At 44.7% G+C, this 8,736-nt stretch overlaps 1 long non-coding RNA gene across 1 annotated transcript; it reads left to right on the top strand.

Annotated features, from left to right (window-relative positions):
- Positions 1-5,350: 5,350 nt before the first annotated feature.
- On the top strand, positions 5,351-8,243 carry LOC101767145. The gene is made up of 2 exons (XR_215642.3): positions 5,351-5,496; positions 7,885-8,243. It is a non-coding gene; the product is annotated as an uncharacterized LOC101767145 (long non-coding RNA).
- The last annotated feature ends 493 nt before the right edge of the window (positions 8,244-8,736 follow it).

Here is an 8,736-nt window from a genome sequence, read left to right as displayed (position 1 = left end):
TGGTGTGACGGTGGGGCGGCGCCAACAAGGGGGGACGGCAACGGCGACGTTGGGCGCGGCGGCGGTGGCAGGATGGCGACGAGGGAGATTCAAGGTGGTGGATCGGGCGAGGATGAGGATGTGAAAATGCGCTAAGTGTTTGGGGAGAAGAAGCACCGATGAGACCCCCCCCCCCCTATTATCGGGCAACAAGAGGACCCGGTACTAAAGCCCCTTTAGTACCGGGTGATAAAAACACCCAGTACTAAAGCCTCCCCTAGTACTGGTTGTTCCAACCATCCGGTACTAAAGGGTGCTCCGCACGCGCGAAATGAAAAGTACCCCTTTAGTACTGGATGTTCCCACCACCCGGTACTAAAGGGGTTGCATACTCCTGTTTCATTTTTCGTTTTCTTTTGGTCTTTTACAATTGCTATTGTATTAATTTATTGCGTAGTAAATCAAATAACATTCATAAAAATTGGAAACACAATTTGGTAGCTTCAAGTTTATTAGATATACACTATAAAAATGTCACATGTGGTCAAATATCAAACATGGTAAAGTTATTTAACTTAATAATAGGTTATAATGGTCATAATACGTATGTTAACTTTAAAATTTGCAAAAATAGATTTTTTGACCATGCAAAAATTTAGAAGAATAGTGCCTATAGTATTATTAACATGTTTACCATGACTTAATCATGTACTTGTTTAATTGTACATAAATTTATTGTTTAATATTTGATGGTGCTACAAAAAATTGAAATATTTAATATTTTACCATGCAAAAATCAGTTCTTGTTTAATAGGGTGAGATTTTTGCAAATAGTATTATTCAATCAACTTATTCGAAGAAAGGGTTTGGCATCGGCTCGAAGGGGCTAGGAGGGCTCCATAGCTACTTGGCTTTCGCTTGTGGTCTTATCTCTCTCTCTCTCTCTCTCTCACACACACACACTTTTCAACAACACACGCACACCACACACACATTCCAATAACACGCATACACACCGTTGGGGCACACTTTTTTGATATTTTACTTACAATGTTAGATCTAAAGCTTTTCACTTACAAGTTGCTAAGTACAAATGCCTGGTATCTTCACAAGGGCATAGGGTCGAAATCATAAATGATCTTTTCACAGAAGTGAGAGATCCAGTCAAGGGCATTGTTAGAGGTGGAATGATTAGGTATGTTAAGATAAATTAGTAATCAACTTTGGACGCAGAAGGCACAGAGGATTTTGCAGCCTTGCTCGACAAACCCTGATCAAGTTTTTCTTTTTTTTCTTCTGAGCCTCAAGGCTGGAAGTCTTTAACTTTGCTTTTGTAGCCTCGAGCATGACGCTCGCTTGGGTATCATCCTTCTTTGTAACCGCTGTCGCGACCTTTGGAGCTGCACTTTCGGTTTTCTTTTTCTTTCCTCTGCCTCCACCACCAATCTGCTCCGAGCCAATCACGCTAGCCTCTCGCATCCGTTTTGAAGCCTTGCGAGGCTTCGGGCGAGGCGCAACCTCGACTCCAAGTTCCTCAAACACGTAGTTAACCCAGAGCTCGTGTTCAACGATCCTTCGAGCGGACAACAGCTCGCTCTCGGTGCATGGGCCAATAACATCTATGGTGTGTCTCTCAACATCCTCTACAAAGAGACCAGGGTTGGCACCCTCAGGTAGCTCTACTACGAAATGAGGGTAAGGGAGTGGGCTAGTGCACCACGAGACATCCTTCTGCACAATCTCCAGTGTACCCCACCCAATGGAAAGGGGCTAGATGTTAGCCGCCAAGAACTCCTCAACAAGATCCCACCCGGAGATTGACTTCGAGGCTAAGAAAAAAGCGTTCTCGCACTCCTAAACAACCTTGGACCTTGTAAATGCGGGAGTAGTGGAGATGTCCATAGGGCCCAATGGAGCATAGAAAGGATAAAAAGAGAGGCTGATACCAGACGCATCGGCCATGTCAACTTTAACATAGAACCGGTAGCTGTTCCTTTGTGCATAGGAAAGCTCAACCCTTGTGATTTTCTACTTCTCGTTTTTCCTCCGAGTCGCGAAGGTGCAGCACCCAAACTGCGTCTTGAAGGTACATTCCTCATTGTTGAATATAACTCTCTTCCGTTGGATGTGAAGTTCGATTAACCTTGTGGACCCATCAACATCGATATGACCACCGAATGTACGCTGGAGCCAGTAGAACTTGGAGAGAGCAACAAAGGCATTTGGAGTGAGATGGTGAAGCTTAGCCCTATATCGGTCCAAAATCTTATGCAAATCCTTGTCGCACGGAAATCTTAACCCGGCGTTGAAAAAGTCATTTAACACAATAGCCTCTCCTACCCTAGGCGCTGGCACGACCTCATTGACAGGCACCCTAGCGACACCCTCGGGAAAGTAACCTTTGCTGATGTAAAACTTTATCATATTCTCGGAAACCAAGGACTTCCCGAATCGCATGGTGGGGGTGTATACTTCTTTGCTAGCCATCAACTCTGTTGGATCGGCCTCGACGTTCGAAAGGTCCTCTCCGCTGTCAGCACCAACCTCAGGATCACCACCATCCGCGATACCCTTATCCGCGTAAACCTTGTCAGCAACTTCCTCAATGGCCTCTTCCAACTCCAAATCTTCCTCAGCCTCGGTACGAAGCCTAGATTGTTCAGCAAATTCCTCGGCTATCATGAGCCTCGCAGTTTGCATAATACGAGCCGAGCCTCGTAGTTTGCATAATACGAGCCAACTGTAAGGAAACAAAGCATCAGATCAGAAATAAAAGCAAGACAAAAACTCACACTAAAAGAGAGATACCAATAACATTGTTACCTTCAAGACCTTGGAGACTAAGGATAAAAGCATAAAACGCACGAATCCCAAAGCACTGAAGCAGTACGCAAGGCAAGCGGTGAGCAAAGCAAAACGAGAGATACGAATAACATCGTTACCTTCGAGACCTTGGAGGCTAAGGACAAAAGCATAAAACGCATGAATCCCAAAGCACCAAAGCAGTACGCAAGGCAAGTGGTGAGCAAAGCAAGTGCGCAAAGGTCTAAAGCGCGAGGGTAAAACTAAAGCGACCCACGCCCCCCCCCCATTATAGGCGTGGTAAAAGGCGTGAAACGACACCTTAAACCTCGAGCCAAATACGAAGGGTCATCCAATAGGAAATCGACACGTACAAAGACAGTCACCCTCGAGGTCGTTTCGTTGAGCTCAAACTATATAGCTTCGCAAAAATGGACAACTTTGGGCGAGGTTCCCAAACCTCGAGGGACCAATCTGGCATGAAAGTAATCCTAACCTCACGATGCCACTATAAGTTCAATCTCGAAGCTGAGGGACAAATCACTGATCATCAGATCATCAAGCACTAATGAAGCTTGCTCTCGAAAGCTCGAAGCTAACCCCGAGCGTCGAGTTATTTACTGTCTCATGTAGGGTTGTTGAAACAGGCCAACATGTAGGGTTGTTGAAACAGGCCAAGAATCAGGGCACGAGGCTGGCTTCTGTCTGGTGGGAGGCTAAGACAGCTTCGAGGCCCAAGGCTGAAATGGCCTTGTGTGCGAGGTCAAAGGCATGGAGGTGTTGAAAACGTGAAGGCGTGATTCACGCGGCTGTCTGGAGGCGTGAGAAGTGTGACTTAACGGAGGAGATCAAGTCGCACAAGTTACCTCAAAAAAACCTTCGTGTATAGTATATTTTAGGAATGCAGTGGTTGATTAAGCGTAATTGCGGAATGTAAAGTGTCCTCCAAGACACTATAAAAGGGGAGCTCTACCCCGATGTAAACGGATACTCATTTCTTGGAATTGAATCACGAGTGCTACTCCAACTTTGCTAAGTTCGAGTCTCTCCAAGATTTATTTCCCAACAGCTACAGCTCCAACGCGTCCGCTATCGCGCTGCTGCCGGTGCTCTGCGGCGTCCTGCCGCCCGCGACACCCTCACGTACTGCACAAGGTACCAGCACACGTGAAGCGACGCACATATCTCTTCATTTCTTCAGTCATGGCGCTCGCTAATACTGCTGATTGTTCTCGCAGCCCTCCTTGACGTCTCAGCCGTGGCCGGCGGTGCAAGAGCGGTAATCATCAAGAGCAATCTGCTGATGCCTGATGATCTCAACGAAGTAGTGTCATGTACTACACACTAGAAAATAAAGTTCGGAGAAGTGAGTTTTTTAAAAATTTTGGAGAATACGTAGCTATAGGATGTTCTAGTAATTTGGTGTTTAATTTGCCCCAATTCAGTCATTGAAATTCCGTCAGGTATTTTTTTAGGGGCATTCCACCAGCTATTTTCTTAGGGGCATTCCATCAGCTAGTGAAAGTGCTAAAAACGACAAGCTCGACACTATCTCCATCGGTCACCTGCGTCACGCCACGCCACGCCACGCCCTTCGTCTTAATGGGCTGAAATGGCCTATTGGGCTTGAGCGAGGCCAGTCAAGGTGGTGAATTGAAAGTTTAATATTGGAGTTAAATTTCCAAATGAAGAAGTGTAGGTTATATTTCAAATTTCAACTTAGGTTAGATCTCTTAATCCAATACCGTATGGCTAGGAGCCTAGGAAAATGCGGCATCCAGGCGCAATCCACATCTGATATTGATCTAAAAATCTAAAGGTTTTCTCTTTTCTTTCTGCAAATTCGAGTTAGGGGTCTAACCCGCAAGCCAGAAGCAACCATAGACACCCAAAATCCCAAACCCTACTAACGTGTGACATTTTTTTTTAAAAAAGACGAGTGATGATCTCTCTCACAATCCGATTCCCAGGTCACAATACACAGTTGAAAATGTTCAGAGACGGGAAAAATGTAACGCTACCCAAGAAAATGTGCACCCTAAATTTCATGGTAAAAAAAAAAGGAACGGCACTGCTAGCACCAGATGTTCAGGAATTTTTCCATTGGACGCTCCGTTGCAACATTGAAAAAAATATCCGTAATATTAAAAATCTATAGTGCAATATTAAAATATACGAAAAATAACTACATCGTTTGACTCCGAGATAGAAAATTTCCACCGCAACATGAACACTATATTTCCTGCAACATTCACGGTGAAACATGCAGAAATAATAGTTGCAACATCGATATTTAACTATTGAAATATTAGTCGACGCATCCGATTTTTTGAAAATTCTGAACTCGTATGCTCTGTACATTAAAAGAAAACTTGCATCTCGAGGATGTGGACGTAGGGTGTTGACCGTTGAACCGACCGAGCCAAACTTGCATCTCGAGGATGTGGACGTAGCGTGTTGACTGTTGAACCGACCGAGCCAAACCTACCTCCCACTCGGAGATTCGTGCTCGGTAACACGCGGTCTGATCGGAGTCGTCAGACTGAGCAATATCTACGGCCTACGGGAAGCGGCCTCACCTCCCAACCAAACCGCGCTCCTCCCCCTTTCCGCAGCCTTCCCCGTCGCGCCCTAGATCAGGCGACCAGAGCGAGCGGCGGCGGCGGCGGCGGCGGCCATGGCGGACGACGACTACAACGACGACATGGACATGGGGTGCGCTTCTCTACCCACCTAGCCCCTTCCCTCTTTTCACCGTTCCTTGTACGCGCGCCGCGTGCGCGTAGGAAGCTAGGGTTGGCGTTCTTAGGAATTAGAATTAATGAATTATGATCTAATATAATCCTGGGTGTTAATAAACCAATAGACACGTTTCTCGGTGATTTGGTTCATTCCATGCAAATATAGTGGAAGGATTTCATGATCCTATGAACAATAAAATTCTCACGGCAAATGGGCAATAACTGAAGTAGATGATTTAGTTTTGAGATGGAAATAGATGATTGTTGCAATTATTGTTTGGTCTGTGATCAAATAGATGGTTGTAGGCTTCTTTAGTTCTTTGCAACCCTTGTTTGGGAAGTTTTCGGTGTTCATGTGCATGAGTTGCGTGGACTCGATTGTGGAATTGATTTAGGGTGTTTAATTGATAGCCCGAATGAACGGAGCTGCTCTCTTGTTGTTAACCTGAAGAAGGGAACTGAGTTTGTTTGGGCAGTTGGGTGTACCTTTGCGCTGCGAAAGAAAAATAGGAGCCTGTTTAAGTTCTTCCATTTGTTTGTTGCATGCTTCATGGTTATAAAGAAGCGAATGTCTTGAATTACTGTTTAATATTATAGGATTGTTGGTCAGAGAGAATCTTGTTGGCGTTGGTGCCTATCTAATTATAAAGTTGGTTGCTCATGAGTATTCTGAAACATGTGTGCCCCTTGGTGATGGTATATCTTGCTCCAGAATCCTCGGTAATCACCCACACCAGTGCATTCAGCGTGTACGAAAGTTCTGCTTATTTTCTACAACTACATAATAAGCTTAAATCATGATTGCATACTAATTATAGAGGACATATCAACCAGCTGTAACAAGTTAGGATTCATAACAAACAGTGTAACTACTAACTTGCTCAGAGGGACATTTTTTCCTCAAATAATAAGCCTTAATCATGACGCGGGCTAGCTTCAGAGAGTGGATCATCTGCACTGCACTATTCTTAAAATTGCATATTTGCCGTCTTCTTCAAGGACATTTCACAATGCGAGCACTGTGGGGTAGTAATAGTTAGCAGGAGGACATGCAACTCCCTTTCTTAAGCTGCTCACCGTCTCATTGTATTGTGGTTATGTCACTCACCTGATGACCAGTAGATCACAAATTCATAATTTTATACATGCATATGCCGGTGTGCCTATTGCCTGCACACACATATAACCAGCTTTGCGAACTACAGCGCGCCCTTGCATATTACATTATGACTGTAGATTAGTCATTAGCCTGGAATTTGGTAGGCATGCACGCGGGAATGCTACTGCCTACTAGTCAGTAGGCATGCACGCGGGAATGAGCGGTATCAGGAAGACTGCTAGCGTCGTAGACTAATAACAAAGAACTTAACTCCCGCCATGAGAGCTCTGAGTGATCAAGATTGTTGTGTCCCCGGTCTCGACGCGGCAGCGGCAGTGGCGGACCCTGCAGGTGCTTGGCAGCGCGATCTGCATGGCAGCTAGGAAATGGAGGCGAGACTCCAAGGCCCCGCTGTGCGCCGGGAGTCCCTGGTGACCCTGTTCGCCGGCCGGCCAGCTGAGGTCATCTCGTTTGCTCTTCAGTTAGTGTTGTACTCGGAAACCAAATGTTCGCTGCAAATCATATCGCTGCAGACTAGCAACTAATGAAAAGCTGCCAGTTTCTCTCACCACAACAATCAAGCCTTACTGATCCGCGGGTGATTACAATTGACTGAACCTGCAATCATCATGGCAGCGGATCCATTGTTTTTGCAACCTGCCAATAGGTCATGCCGAATTCTTTATTTTGTCAAACATCATAAGGATTCCTGCGATAGAGGCAGAATTCTGGAACACCGATTGCTTTTTTGAAGTTGCCAGCAGCATATTCTTTTTTTTTGGAAACAGTTTGCAGCATATCCATTACGTACCCCTTGCAATGTGTGCAGTCATATTTTGATTCTCTTCCTGTCTCTCTCACAGGGATTTAAGTTTCACTTGGGTCATCGGGTCGACCTAAATTTTGTTAAAATGAACTAAAATAGTATGAAAAGAAATAAACTAAATGATATGTGATATAATTAATTAATAAGCCGATTAAAAAATACCATTGGAGAACAACTTAATTACATCCTTACTGCTAGGCTAGATCCTTTAAATAGCAACACAAGTCTCATTTGTTTTGTTCATTTCATTTCCATTCCATTCCATTCTCTCTAGACTAGCCCTGCAAATTCGCATGGTAGCTACTAGTTGTCATCAGGCATGCATGTGGGAATGAGTGGTATCAGGACTGCTAGCATCGCGGACTAATTGCAAATAACTGTAATGCACGGTGTGTGCTCTGGTTGATTATGGCTGATCAGGATCATCATCTCCACAGGCTTGGCGCGGCACCACTGGCGGCGGGCTCGCAGGTGCTCGGCGGCGTGATCTGCCTCGCAGAGCCACGCAATGGTCGTGGGGCTCCACAAAGCTGCTGTGCGATCCAGTGACCCTGAACGACGGCCAAAGAGTCAAAAATGTTCAACAGTCAAAAATGTATTAAGTAAAGCCTCAAACTCAGAATAATGCAAAGAGACTGCCTCAAACTCAAATGTATTAAGTAAAGCCTCAAAGGGGGAATTTATTGTTGTAAAATTCCATTAGAATAATGCAAAGAGACTGCTTCAAACTCAGATCCTCCTAACCACAAATGGAGACCGTTTCTACCAATGCACCAAGTCCACCTTACAAGCTTCAATGATCTATCACCTTTTTACCTTCCTTACCAAACTATAATAGATCTATGTAGGTATTTAGGTTATCGTCCAAATAAAATATCTATTTTCTCATTTTCCTCAATGATGTGGTGATGGTAGTTTTTTTTCTTGCTCCCTTGTCCATCCCGAGTTTTGTATCCATTGCGCCATCAATTGGGCGGAGTTAATGGTGGCGTTCTTTGGAATAATTGTGTTTGGGTAGTGGTGAAGGGGTCATGAGGGTTGTGGTTGCTCGTCGATGACAACATGGGAGCATATTTACCTTAGGCTCATGGCAGCTCTCATTGATATTTGTCCGGTGGTTGTATAGGTTGGTTCTCGATATAAACAACTATTGCGGTTTCAAAAAGCACCACCGTGCGATATAATTTATCTAGATCTTGGTTAGTTCTTTGTTTGCCCTTTCTTTCACTTATGCAAGAAGATCGACAGTGCTGGAGAATGATACATATAGAGTGGTCACGGTTGCAATG

Source organism: Setaria italica, chromosome VIII (genome assembly GCF_000263155.2).
Source record: "Setaria italica strain Yugu1 chromosome VIII, Setaria_italica_v2.0, whole genome shotgun sequence".
In the NCBI taxonomy this organism is placed as follows: Eukaryota; Viridiplantae; Streptophyta; class Magnoliopsida; order Poales; family Poaceae; genus Setaria; species Setaria italica.
The sequence above is the reverse complement of the archived record's forward strand: the minus strand, read 5'-3'. Positions and strand labels throughout refer to the sequence as shown.